The 13112-nt window shown below is 45.3% G+C and overlaps 1 long non-coding RNA gene across 1 annotated transcript in view; it reads left to right on the top strand.

Annotated features, from left to right (window-relative positions):
* The first annotated feature begins 6270 nt into the window (after window positions 1-6270).
* Window positions 6271-13112, top strand: part of LOC109323390 — a 13401-nt gene continuing 6559 nt past the window's right edge. Inside the window, exons 1-2 of the long non-coding RNA XR_002104653.1 lie at window positions 6271-6281; window positions 13022-13025. This is a non-coding gene — a long non-coding RNA (uncharacterized LOC109323390). The remainder of the gene's footprint in view (window positions 6282-13021; window positions 13026-13112) is intronic.

Consider the following 13112-nt stretch of genomic DNA (forward strand, 5'->3'; position numbering starts at 1 on the left):
TTCTCTTGGGGTGTCTGCTTGACCTGGTTAGTTCTCAAAGCCTGAGAACAATGGGAGGGGGTCCATATAACTCAAGCACTTCCTCCTCCCTCATGGTGCCTACAGGCACATCAGTACAGTAGAGTGTGAAAACGAACAATGAAGCTGAGGCTTGCTTGCATGCCTTCTCTCACTGGTTGCATGAAAGCTGCTATAGCCACAGTGACTTCACCACATGTCTCTGCAGTCCTGTTCTTTACATGCACGGTTTATCTCTATTCTCTCTGCCTCTGGAAGTGACAGTCTCCTGCTATTTTAGTGCTAGAAACATCTCCTGGAGGCTTTAGGAAATGGCATCAGTGTTAGTCTAACTGCTCTCAAGCTCTTGTTGACTTCACTGGGAGCAGAGTTATGCCAATGCCGAGTACTTTCAAAAACCTTACCCTAATGACCAACAGCAGGAACGGAGCCTGCACCTTCAGAACCAAAAAAAGCAACACTTGAACTCAAAGCTCTGACCAGCCGCTGGCAACAGTTTTGCCTCCAACACTTATTACATCTGAGCGTGTCAACACCACAGCCACTGCAGCTTGCTTAGACATACCCAAGAGAGCTGTAAACTTGTCTGCTGTGTAGCTATGAGCAGATGGAACTTGGCACAGGCTGCTAAACACCCAAAAAGCTGGGTAAATACATGGGCAGCTTGTCCATGCTTAACCCCAAGCTACTACTTGTTTGAAGCTGCTCCAGGCATGTTGACATGAGCTTCAATCACAGCAGTGTAGACTCACTCTAAAAAGTTAAAAACCTCCCATGTTCAACAGAGTCAGAGGAAATGGTGCCATCTGCTGAATTTCCAAGGCTGCATTTGCAGACTTCCTTGGAACACTTCTGTTGACTATCAACCAAGCCCAGTTCTGACTTATGAAATATGATGAAATTGCAGTCCAGGCAAGTATGGCCAGGGGTGAAATATCCTAATTTCATAAAAACATACATACCACTGACATTTTTACAAATTAACTGCTTCACTGAAGCACAATAAGCCTTGCAGTTAGAACTAAAGCTTACTTGATTGCACAAGCAAAGCAGGAATTTAATCTTATTAAAGGGGATAAATATCTAAATTCAGCCAATATTAGGAAGAGTTAAACATCATATTTGCAAGAGCCAAAATATATAGTGCCATGAAAAAGCGTATGACCGTATAGCAAGAGAAGTGATTGGCAGTACATGATGAAATAAATGACACTGGATATCTGTGTGAGACTTGTGCAAGACATGGCAAGCGAGACTCAGCAAGCCTTAGAAACACCTGTGGGAAGACCAACGATTCCCTAGTCTAGGTTGGAGTTCATCATGGGTCAGAAATAAGCCTGTTCCTGTTTATGCCAGTCCTACCAGCACAATGTTGGCATATGATGTGGACTTGATTGCAGAAAATGGGGAACCAAAGTAACAAGAGGTTTTGCCAGATGGAGGCATATCTTGGATAGTCAGGGTAAAAAGATGTATGTCATATATGTTCTTGGGTGATGGTGAGGGGAACACACTTCAAGCATTAGAAGATCATCACATACCATCTGCATGCAAATTCAAGTATCTGGCTTCTATTGTCCAAGAAAAAGGAGAGCTACACGAGGAAATTATAAGTATAATAAATCAGGCAAGGATGAAATGAAGGAAAGTTAGTGGAGTGGTTCATGAAAGGAAAATGCCAAATCTTCTTGATAGGAAAAATCTACAGGACACTGATAAGGCCACTGCTGTTGTATGGGTCTGAGAGATGTGCAATGAAGAAAAAACTGCTGTGCAGGATGAGGGTGACAGAGATGAGGATGTCACAAGTGGATCTGAGGAATAAGCAAGAAAGGGCATATAAGAAATGAAAAGGAGTGGCAGCAGGCAAAGTTGGACATCTCCAGGGGTAAATCAGAGATGGGTTGGACAGGGAGCCAGGCGGCCAGAAAAGTCCATAGAAAAGAAAGTTTAAGCCATGAGAGTCAGGGGAAGGAGGAAGAGGGGAAAGCCCATGGAGACATGACCATGTAAAACAAGACCAAGAGTATGCAGTGTTTTAGGAGAAATGACTTAGGATGGGAGCTTGTGGGAAATGAGGACCAAAAAAGCAGATTCCTACCTAGTGCAAAACAAGCTTGGAAGAATGAGATGCTGGGCATGAACCCATCCACAGGTGCAGTGGCCACACCTCCTACTTTCTGCACCTCTGCCCATCTAGCCATAAGCCTGGCCATGATGACTTTATTTGTAGGTAGAGTAATAATCTAATACGTGCAGAGGGAATTTACTGGAAACTCACAGTGGTGTATCTCTCTAAATTTCTTTTGAGGAAATGAAATTATGGAGTAAATGAGAATGATGGATGGGTCTGTAAGGAACTGTATCTGTACCAATTTTGCTGGAAGACAACTTTATCATATGCACTAAACCAGAACGTTGCATATATGCACATGCATCCACAACTTGGTACACATCACAACACAGGCAAAGAAGACCCCTTGTGATAAAGCTGTGGCTCTCCAATAAGTGAGCACTGTCTGGTGCCAATTATATTCATCCAAAAATCTTCCAAAGAGGACAAAAAAATGGCATAATGCAAGCTTGCAAGATATTCAGTGATGGCCACCTGAAAAATCATTCAGTAATGACATGCATTCTCCAGTCCTTACTCTGGCTGAATGAAGTGAATGTACAGTCGTTTCCCCAGCTTTTGTCCTTTATGTGCTCGAGTCAAAGCTCGCTCTAATGCAATGCTTTCTCTTTTGCTAGGGCTCTGCTGCCAAAGAAACCCTAACTCCTGCTCAGGTTGAGCTCTTTCTGCTGTAGGCCTCCCCCATATTACAGCAACACCAAGTAGAGCCCTTTGCCAGATAGACAGGCCCAGGTCCATCGGGGGCTGTGTGGATTAGTACCAGGATCTATCTCTGTTTTCCTACTGCTGCAGGAGAACAATATACTCTGGTAAGCCTATCCCAACACAGAAGGTGGGGTCCAACATGCCAGGCTAAGGGAGAGCGCTTCTGGAAGCACCAACTTCTGGATACTTCTGCCAACAATACCAAGTTTACTTATCTAGATTGCCATGAACAAGCATCTGGAGAACCCCAGAGATATGTTACAAACATGACAAAGAAGAGCCTGCAGCCTTCATGTGAATCAAGGCAGGTGGTGAAAAATGCAAGGAGCACTGCAGTTAGCTCTGCGTTTGACAGGGTGTGTGTACACGAGACGCTACGTCGCCATAGTGACCAGCTACGGTGATGTAGCTTGTTGCTACAGCGATGTAGCATCAGTAGGCATGAACCATGACACTGATGGTACTGCATAGTAGCAACAAGCTACTGCACAGCAATTCATTGCTACTGCACAGTACGGTCAGAAAGGGCCCATGCACCGCCGGGACTGCGCAGTAATGGCAGTGCTCATGGAGATGTGCCCACAGGGATGCAGTGGCTTGGGCAGCCAGAGGTGGGCAGGAGCATTCAAAATTCTGTCAAACCTCTGACAGACCATGCATTGCCTTGACACCAGGAAGCAGATACACATAATGGAGGACACAAATAATGGCTTGAAGCAGTTCTTCAAAAGATTTCTTTTCCAACTCCCTTCACCTTGCTGAGTTTTAGTGCCCTGCTTTTCTACCAGGTCCTGCTCCTCTATCCACAAGCAACCTGTTGTCCGGAGGGTCTGCTCAGTGGACTAGTGAACTAGGACTTATGAAATGAGAAGACCTGGCTGTGATTTCTTGTTCAGCCCCAGATGTGTGTGTGACCTTGGGCTGGCCACTCAGGTCACTTCCCATACTCCAGGGTGGTGTCCATGTCCGTGTAATACTTTGGGTGGGCTAATTAGCACCACTGAGTGACAGTTGCCGAGCTAATGGCAGGCACCAGACAGAACAAAACTGCTGTGCATGCCTGTTCCCTTCCAATCTGGGATGGCATCACACTTGGCCTCCCCCGAGCTAACTAGCCTAGTTGCAGTATCACGCAGATAGGGCCTCACTTCCAATTTAGACAGAATCCAGCCCCAAAACAGACCAGCATGCTTGAGGGCACCACTCTGGAACATGATGAGTTTCCACGATAGACCTGGCTTCTGCCAACCCAGAAATGCGAGTAATACTTCCCTTTCTCACAGGTCACCTGCTACAGTGACAGGAGCTACGTAATGAGAGCTTCTCCTCCGGAGCTGCAATGTTACAGACGGCTTTGCCCCCTGGGGAAGTTCTGAACTGAATCCGTTATGCACATTTTGTGCTTTGAATGCTTCAGGATTTGATTTGTGTTGATCTCTATGTGACATGCCTTTGTTCTCATATTTATGACCCCCTCCGCTCCCAGCAGCTTGCAAAGAAGATCTGTTTTTAGCAGCAGCACGAGGCAGGGTGGGGGGGCCCCACTGTGCCACATTCAGATGCCTGATGCACTAATCCTAGGTAAACACGCTCAATTTAGCTGCATTTGAGATGCCGAAACTAAAAGCTGCTTGTGTCTGTTTGAAAACTTACTCCACTGCCTCCTGGCCTCACGTGACATGCACGTTCTGTTCACTACAGCACAGTGAGGAGACAGGTGTCCCTTGTGCAGAGGAGTAACTGCAGGCATATCTCTGGCACTTTGTGCCACCCCACTGTGCAGGATCTTACAGCAGCGCCCTAAGCCAGAGGGACACTACACAGTGTTCAGTGGCTCAGCTCTGCTCCAACTGAGCTAACCTCATTAGTAGGCTCCAAGCTGCTATTTGAGACCACACAAGTCACAAGAAAGGACCTTCTGGGTCATCAAGTTCAGTTCCCTGTTACCTCATGCAACCACCTCATGTAATTTAATGAAGACCCATCGTAAAACCTCTTATTTTCCTCCTCATCCCCCTCCTCTACTCCTATAAGAAAAGTGTTTGAGAGCATCGCTTCTCTGATGGCCAAAGATCTTCTAATTGCCAGCCTAACATCAGCCCCCACATTTAGACACTTCAACTCTGGGAAAGCTCACCAACCCCCTGACATCTCGTTTCATCTAATCTTTGATTAAGATGAATAATCTTAATCAATTAAGCCCATAATCTTTGCTAACCACAGAGTAGTTTTACACTGTAAGGACAGCATCCCAACAGTAAGAGAGTAAATAATGCCACCTACTGGCACTGAAGTGAAAGATGATACATTTTATCCACTTGGTGCAATAAAGCATATTACAAACAGATTCCTACTAAATATAGGTCCTAAAGGAAATGTCGTTACAGTTCCTTAGAAACTGCCACTGTATTTTACTTTAAATGCAAACCATTTGGAGGTAAGCACATTTCCTTCTAAGCACTGTTAGCTCATTCCATCTTAACAGGAATCATTTTAAGAACTGACAATAGCTTTCTCCTTGCTAGTTGATGATGAATGGCAAGAAAACAGGCAATCAGACTCAAAGCTTGTATCAGCCATCCATGATGCCAGGATCCCAGCCTGGGCACCCACTGAAGGACTTCTTTAAAAGGAGAATGTCAATAGATTAGGACAAGTTAGGATTTGCCTCTGGAAATGTTTACACACCTATGTAATGTGAGCAAAGGACAGCATGCACGTAAATAACTGCAGGATCAGGCCTTAACTTTACAAAGGGGCATCCATATGATGGGACGTCCCATATTATGAATGATCTGAAGACAAGCAAATGGGTCATTCCATTCTTACAAGACCCACGGACACAGTTGGCATAGAAAAATGTGTGGGCAGGCAGCTTAAAATGTATAGAGGGACGTATCTGAACAATCTATGTGACTCAGGAGAAAAAACATTACTGGATACTACTGAGGCAAACAGCAGCAAACATTTTTTTCACAAAACATATACGTGCCATTAGGGTAAGCATCCTCACTAAAAATAGGAAATGCAAAACATAAAGCATTTGCCAAAGTACTCAGTTCTGTTTCCTCTGAATTCAGTGAAGATTTTTACAATTGGCTTCAGTGGGAGGAGTATTAGGATAAGGGAAGTACTTTGAAAATCCCCACTATAAAGGCTCTATGCATTCATGGCTTACACAGGCCACAATCTCATCTTAGAAAGAGATTTCTCCATTTGGGATAGAACTGCACAGTTTGGCAGGCTCAGTGTAGAGATGACTGCTTTCGATTTTACTTTGCCTGCAGAAGAGCACCATAGTGAGAAGGGATACTGGCTTAGAGGCAGCATTGACCCGTTTCAGCATAGTACTTCAAATGCTGCTATATTAAAGGTCTAAGTTCTGTGTCACTGTTAAAGTACAAAACTGAGAGCAGACAAGTCAGTTGGCATATTCTAACATTGAAATGGCTGGAGCAAGGGTTTAGAGATGAGAATTCAGACTGAGCAAAAGTTGCTAAAGTGCAGCCAGCCTCTTCTGCACCACAGGAATTTCTGATCAGGCCAGAAACCAGCTGATTTTGGCTCCATTGGAGGGTTTTATTTTTCCCTTTTTCATAGGCTTTAGTCCCTTACTTTGCAGTATAGAGCAGGGGGGAACCTTATTTGTGGACTGTGCATGACACAGACATGCTCTAGCATATGCTATTTAGATCAAGTTAGAACTGGTGAAAACCTACTCTTGTTAAAAAGGTGGATTTTTTATTTTTCCATTTCAAAGCATTGGAAGCAGGGCCCATTTTTCAATATTTCCTGTTATTTTTCAAATTAAAAACATTATTCAGTACATTCAATGAGTATTGGAAATATTCCTTGGCAAAAATCCTGGTTCTAGATGCAATGCTGACCCCGATCCCTACCATCCCAGGGAGGTTTTTTCAGGGATGTAAGGAGAAGACCAGCTTTCTTGACGGAGAAGTCCAAAAGGATACTGAAGACAGAACAGCAAGAGATGGAGAACAGAATAGCTGGGAGACTACACAGTGCCCCTGGAAGCAAATTAATTGCTTAGTAGAGCAAATTAGTGCAGACTAAGTGTTTGCACATGTAGACAGTGACACTTACTATGCGGTTATTTGCTCTATTGCACAGTAAAACATCTCATGTTAGACATAAGGTAAGTCCCCATCTCCTTTTACTTCACATTGACTAGTTCGTTTGCCTAGACCTCTAAGTCTTTATTAAATGAGTTCTGGAAATATGGTTGTGTAAGGAAATGCCAGTTTCTAAGTATTTTAAAGTAGAGAAAAATAAAACGAGAAGCAAATTTATCTCTCAGCAACCATCATCAGGCATGGAGGGGGTGGCCCATTCAATATGTGCTGCTTCTTGCCCTCCCTTATTCTGGGCTCTTAGGAAGTCGTGTGCTGGTAGCTGCGAGTGCCTCCAATGGCAGACTGGAAGCCTAGGGTACCCAAGGCTGTTTCTTCCCTATGTACTTCAACAAAGAAGCTCAGGACTAGGAGGGTTGTATTGTACAGGTAGACATGGGGCCGGAGAGAGGGGGACATGAGCCACCAGGACAGTTGCAGAGCTAATGGCAGGCACCAGACAGAAGAACAAAACTGTACATGTCTGTTCCTTTCCAATCTGGGAAGCCATCACATGTTCAGCCCTCATACTAAATCATGCCCTTTGGTTCATCACCAGGCTCCCATTATCTTCACCTCCCTTTGCCTCATTGCAGATCACAGCTAGGACATCGTAACTATGGAAACCAGAGGCAGTCTCAGAGTGGTTTTGCTGTGTCATGGCAGGGATGCTGCAGCAGCTCACAGAGCTGGCAGCTTCCATTTGAAATCTTGACAGTCACACTATGCCTGGGACCTTTCCTTCACCTTGGGGTCCGACAGCCACCGGGCTGCAGCTGGTGTACTGGGGACAGCACAGTTCAGGGTTGTTCTATAGGGGGCAAAATGAAGGGAAGGGATCTAGGGAAAGGTTATTATACCAACAGTTACCACCTTCAGCTACACATAGGTCCACCCCAGAAAGTCTCTCTCCAGCTGTCATTAAACCATGATGTTCAGGCACTTGTAGCTGCTTTAACACAGCATCCATGTTTGTAGGGAGAAACTCAGGTTCACACATGACTGGCACCAGCACTTCTGCTCCAGGGGTGTAACATCTCCAGAAACCAGTAGCCTCTTCAGGAAGACAAGCTGCCTGGGGTGTCCTCCCAGGGCTATGTCCCTCATGGGTCTGAGAAGGAACAAAGGAAGGATGAAGCATAGTAAACAATCAGAAAGGAAAAGGCCAGGAAAAGGCATGCCCTTTCAGAAATGGAGCTGAACGGAAATGCAGGCTATCAGAAGTTAACATTCACTTCAAGAAAAGATGGAGAACCATCCAAGGGACACTTGCTTATGGTATGCATGGGAGAGCCCTGGTTATCTGTATCTATTAGTGGAATGTGCAAGGAGTGGGAGGAGTCTGTGGTCCTGTAAGATACAGGCTCTTCTGAACACTTCGGCTACGGACAGACATTCAAAAAACCTGAACCTGAATTGATTCAATCTTTGCAGGTTAGCCTAACCTGGCTAGGCTGAACCAGTTTGTAACCACACAGACATCCCTTCTGGATTGAAAAAATGCAGGTGCATGCCCGCAGTGGCTCAGGCTAGAAGCTGGGGGGAGGTGGGGGGAATGCTAGAGCATCCCTCCCTTCCCTTCCAGAGTGTTAAGCTGGGGAGGGGGATGTTCTGATTAGGGAGGGGTTCCCCTTCCCCCCACTGCTGTTTATAACACAACATTTAGTTACACAGCATAGAGTCACACAGGAAGTTGTTAGCATTTATCAACCCATCAAGCAAAACAAAAGCTTCTCTCTTTAGTTCAAGCTCTTCTTAAACAACTTTTTCCAAGGAAGGAAGGGAGGGACATTACCAGCTACCTGGTGATTAGCTCCAAAAAGCCCTAAGCTGATACTGTCCTGTCTGCCTTTGTCCTGCCTTCCATAGCTCCGACTGTAACCAGCACATGGTATGCTAGCTAATGCTAAGAGGTGTCTGTGTAAGGCAGAGGGATCAGGGGAATCCCTGCTTGAGCAGGGGCGGGAGCAGGGGGGGAAGGCACAGGAGGAAGCCAGGCAGACACAGCTGTACCTGCAGTCTCTGCCAGAGCTCCAGCCAGGGAACAGAGGGGAGGGGCCAGCCCAGCTCTCTGGACCAGAGAGCAGAGCCCTGCCCAGAGTTGCAAAACATCTGGGATTAACTTAAACAAGGAGGGGACCTGGGACAGACATTGCATAAACCGCTTTGACTCAAATCACTTAAGTCTGATATTGCATTCAACCAGGTTTACCTCAAACTGGTTTCAGCCATTTTCAAACTGGTTTATGTGCACCGAATGTCTGTTCTGATACAGGTTTAAACCAGTTTCTAATCACTTAAACTGGTTCATATGTAAGGTCTGTCCCTAGCCTTCTGGTCTGAGGAGCTACATCATGACAAATATGTACAGCCAGAGGAACAGCACCTGATCAGAGCATGCTCTGAGCATGGAAAGGAATATATACTGGAAAGGAGGTATAGGGCTTGAGGCTTTGGACTGGAGCATATCTTCTTAAAGAGGCTCTAAACAGGGAATTTCTCATTGGCCTCCTTGACTTTCTATAGCAAGGTGCCCAGAGAAGGCAGACATTGGCTTGGAGACACTCAGAGCTAAAAGCAAGAGGCACTAAGGAAAAGAATCTAGGAGTCTTGGTACACCCAATATGTGTCTGCAATTGATGTAGCTGCACAAAAGGCACATGCAGTTTTGGGCTGCATCAGTATGAGGACTGGAGGCAAAACACAGGTGATGATAGTGCCTCTCTACTCATCACTGGTTAAGCCACATTTAGAGAATTGTGTGTGCAGTTCTGGGCTTCATGTTTTTAAAAGGATATGGAGAAATTAAGGAGAGTACAGAGGCAGGCAACAAAAATGATAAAGGGCCAAGAAGGCAAGTCATACAAGGAAAGATTGAAGGAAACACACATGTTCAGCTTGCGGAAAACAAAATTAAAAGGGGATACAATAACAGCCTTCAAATGTATGACGGGCTGCCACAGGGGGTAACACCTTTCTTTCCTGGTACGGATGGCAGAACATAGACCAACGGCTTAAACTTGCAGCAAAATAGGTTTAGATTGGATATCAGGAAAAACTTCTTCATTGTTAGAACATGGAGACAGTAGAATAGACTGCCTAAGGAAGCTGTAGAACCTCCATCATTGGAGGTGTTCAAGAGGAGGTTAGATAAGCACTGGTCAGAGATAATCTATGGCAGGGGTTGCCACATGGGGCCAGGAAGGAATTTTTTTTCCCTCCTGTTGCTATGTGTCATGGGGGCTTTTCACTTTCCCCAGAAGCACTGCGTTTTGGCTGCAGCCAAAGCTGAGGATTAGGCCTGGGGTATGGCGGTATTCCTGCTGGGACTAAAACCTGGAGGTTCCTGGGTAGAAAACCTTGCCCCCCTGCTCAGGGCCAAACTGATCAACACAGCTGGTGACAGGAAGGAATTTTACCCTCATAGTGAGATTGGTGGAGACTATGGGGGGTTTTGCCTTCCTCATTAGAGGGAGTGTGGTCTCTTCCTTAGATCTCTCAAGACTATTTTATCAAATCTTGCAGCAGCAGGACACTGGCACCATTGTCCCTCTGCTTTCCCTGTGGCAGGTTAAGGTGCTATGCCTTGCAGTTGTGTGACAGGGTTGACTGTCCAGTTTTAGTAATAGGTTAGACAAGGTTTTATATGGGATTGTCTGGATAGGGATGATCCTGCTTCAGGCAGGGGGTTGGAACAGGTGACCTCATCAGGTCCCTTCCAGCCCTATTTTTCTATAATAAAAAATCTTTTCACTAATACCCCACAGGTGGAGCAGGGTAAGCAGGGGTATACCACCTACTTCTGCATGAATGGGTGGGATGTAAGGTTGCTCTCCTCTGGGCCCTACTCTAGCACAGCCTGCAGACAAGCACCCCCAGTCTGGGAGGGCATAGCAAACTGTGTGGAGCTTGGCAGGATGGGCACAAGTTGCAGGAGGGAAGAGCTTGGAGGAGGCATTAGGAAGATAGCCTGTGTGCACGTGGCTTGAATGGGACCTGCAGCGGCCCTAGCTCTGCAAAAGTTTCTTTTTTCGATAAAGAGCCTGATCTATTTTACATGCAGGGAGTCCTGTCCTGTTATTCTGCAGCAAATGGTACATGAAGCACAGTGGTAGCAGCCAGTCTGGTGAGACCCACAATAAGGAATAACGCGTAACTAACAGAAATATAGCAAACAGCACAAGGGGAGCCACACCAAAGGCTAAATTCGGTTTCTAGACAATAAGTGTGACACAAGCACGGGCTCAGTGGAAGCAAGACTATGTATGCAGAGCAGGCCACAGCAGAGGAAGATGAGAAAGTGAAGGCAAATCTTTTTAACATTTCACAGGGGGAAAGGTTGAGAAGTGAGTGAGACACTGTTGCCGGAAAGGATGCCTGAAATGCTGAAATTGCTGATAAAAGTCTGATGAGTAGTGTGACCCAACACGCACCTAAACTGAAGAGAAATACTGTTTTCATGCTCGAAACCGAGAAGCAGAAGTGGGAATAGATTGTTCCATTACAGAGATGAGAACTCTGGGGTCCATATGTAACTCTGGAGACAGACTCACTAATTAGATACAGAATCAGCTGTGGAACAAGCAATTCCACTTTATAGCAGTGAATGTTGACAGAAAGGGATCTAACAGCAGAAAAATACCTCCAAATAGCAAGGGCAGGCAATCTGTCTGGGAGAGAACCCTAACAGCCACTGGAACAAAACAGGTGCATGCTATAAAAGTATGCAGAAAGGACAGAGAAAGACTGACTGCGAATGCGGGCTTCATGGTCCAACGTACATTATACGGAAAGCGATACAAAAGCCAAAAAAAAACATGCCCAGCTTACTGATTGTGATGCAAGGGATGCAGGATGCCATACTCCCTAATATCTCAGTGCCACAGCTACACTAGGAAGAAAAATGCAGCAGCACAAGAAGCAATCAAGGCTGTAGAGGCATCGGATAAAAAGGATGAGGTCTGCAGTGTGGCTGGAGGAGGTTCAGATTCTCTGTGCATATGCACTGCAGAAGGCAGCCCCCAGTCATTGCACTATCAATGACCCCCAGTCATTAGCAACTAAATTATTAGACCAACAACCAGTCTGAGTAAATGTGGTTTGTGCAGGTCAACTGCAATATAATCCCAGGAGCATTAATATCTTCAGCAATAAGAAACTGAAGAAATGTGACAAAATCCTGGTAATGGACAATAGATCTTTTCTGAGTCCATGCAGTGGGAAAATGCAAATTGTCAGAAGGAAACCCATGCAACAAGAGATACCATTGTACCCACCACTATTGGGCAGTGAGGCAGTGCAAAGAATTTGATCACAGTGTAGTGCCACTTTAGCCTCATCATGGGCAAAGTAGCAAAACTGTGAGCCATATCCAGCAATCTAACATTATATAAGGGCATAGTTCAAGGAGATGGACAACTTGAGGGCAAGCTGATATTAGAAGTAGGTTCCCATGTGCAGCTCATGAGACTATGAAAATACAGAGATGAATCCGGGGGGGAGTGAGATAGTGTAGTTGCAACCCCTTTGATACCTGCTCTACTCAAAGTCTCAAACCAACTCCATATGCATTGCTATGATGGTGTTATCATCAGATATCTTGGTACTCAGAAGATTCATAGTGGCTTGGTAATAGGCTCAGTGTGGCACAGTACTGCATAGTACCTAAGAAAAAAATGCATTGTGCTATATGTGATGATGCAACACACCATCTACACCCAGCCTAGATCTGCTGTTGCTGAAATGGGAGGTTCCATTAAGCTCTAGTGGAGCCACTGAAGAAGGAAAAGGCAAACCTGAAACAAAGAGAAGTCATTAGTACAGGTCAATCAATAGCTTGCTAACAGTGAGGAAATCTTCAGATAAACTGAGAATAGCCATTGATACAACACCACTGAAGAGAAAATGGAAAATACAGTGCATCCCACTCCCTATCAGCAATTGAGCATATTGTAGGTGGTTGATGTAGAACCAATGTTGCTTCCAGTTTGTGATGTAAAGAATGGACTATCCTAGATTGAATTGTTTCAGTTAGGCCTGTGCGAAGTGGCAAGCATTTGATTCAGATTTGGCTGATTCACAGGGACAGTGATTCGATTTGGTGATTCAAGTCACTGTTCCAATTC

This window comes from Crocodylus porosus, unplaced genomic scaffold (genome assembly GCF_001723895.1).
Source record: "Crocodylus porosus isolate Cpor-Errol unplaced genomic scaffold, CroPor_comp1, whole genome shotgun sequence".
Lineage (NCBI taxonomy): Eukaryota > Metazoa > Chordata > Crocodylia > Crocodylidae > Crocodylus > Crocodylus porosus.